The following is a 1,467-nucleotide window of genomic DNA, read 5'->3' as shown; positions in this document are numbered from 1 at the left end:
TAGGGCTAACGTCAAATAGTCAAAGATTCGGTGCTTCGATGGGCGGAGCCTGATACGATTGTCAATCTCACAGTTGAAGCTTCACAGCGGAACGAGGATCATGCCATTTTGGCGATATGGGAGTGCTCATGTCTGATTTTACATAGAACTACCAGTTTTCTCCCAATAAGTTAATATACAGCCTATTAGAATATACATTTCAAAGTTTAATGCTGTAAATAAACATGTCGACTATGTAAATCCTTAGTCGGTGACAGCCCTTGAGCAAAAACATATTTGATTAATTTGGGAAATCTGTCAGCATCACCCACCATTAAACAGGTCAGCTTGTCTGATCAGGAGGTAATTAAGGCTGTTTGCTGCTATAATACTGAGAAACATCTGCATCTACAGGTGTTTGTGTGTTTATGACTATACATCACATTGCTTTTTCTTTCTCTTTCTTCTCTCTGTCTGCATTATTGGATGAAATGAAAGACACTGATGTATTCTAGCATACACCCCAGAATCACTCACAAGCGTTCTCCATGCTCTCACTCACCTCATGGAAACACTAGATTGTACAATAGCAAACACTATAGGAAGACTGTTAAGACAAAAAGAACCAGAAGATAACATCAGTGACAATCTACCTTCAGAAAACTTCACATTTCCAGAGTTCCTCATCTCACTTCCACATCAAATAGTAAGAATTCATACATTTTGGCCTGGTGTCTGGTGCGTGCCTCCATCTCATGCATGAACATTTAAACAGTGGGAAGTCAGTCAGTCAGTGAGGGACATTAAGCTTGATCAGCCCACTGAGTGGCCTGGAAAAAATGGTACTTACATTATCTCCAGGATAAGGAAGGCTATAATGTAGTCCATTCATATGGTCAGTATTATGGTCATATGGTCATATGGTCCAGTGTCTCTTCTACCTTTTTTATCCAAAACTATTGAACGGGCAGTATCCAAACAGGTCTCAGAATTCCTCTCAGGGAATGACCTCCTAGATCAATATCAGTCTGGTTTTAAGAGTGCCCACTCTACTGAAACGGCTCTTCTGTCTGTAACAGAAGCCCTAAGGTCAGCTAAAGCTGCAGCCCAATCCTCAGTTCTTATCCTGCTTGACCTATCAGCTGCCTTTGACACAGTCAACAACAGGATCCTGCTATCCGCTCTCTCAGCAATGGGCATCTCGAGTAAAGCACTCCTGTGGTTCGAATCCTACCTCTCGGGGCGTTCCTACAATGTTTTGTGGCAAGGACAATTATCCTCCTCCCACTGCCTCTCCACAGGGGTGCCCCAAGGCTCAGTGCTAGGGCCCCTTCTCTTCTCAATTTACACCACCTCACTGGGGCCGATCATTCGCTCGCACGGCTTCTCTTACCACTGCTATGCAGACGATACGCAACTCTACCTATCCTTCCCGCCAGGCAATCCCACTGTCTCGGCGCGGATCATGGACTGTCTATCAGACATATC

The sequence above is a fragment of the Micropterus dolomieu genome, linkage group LG13, assembly GCF_021292245.1.
Source record: "Micropterus dolomieu isolate WLL.071019.BEF.003 ecotype Adirondacks linkage group LG13, ASM2129224v1, whole genome shotgun sequence".
NCBI classification, from domain to species: Eukaryota; Metazoa; Chordata; class Actinopteri; order Centrarchiformes; family Centrarchidae; genus Micropterus; species Micropterus dolomieu.
The sequence above is the reverse complement of the archived record's forward strand: the minus strand, read 5'-3'. Positions refer to the sequence as shown.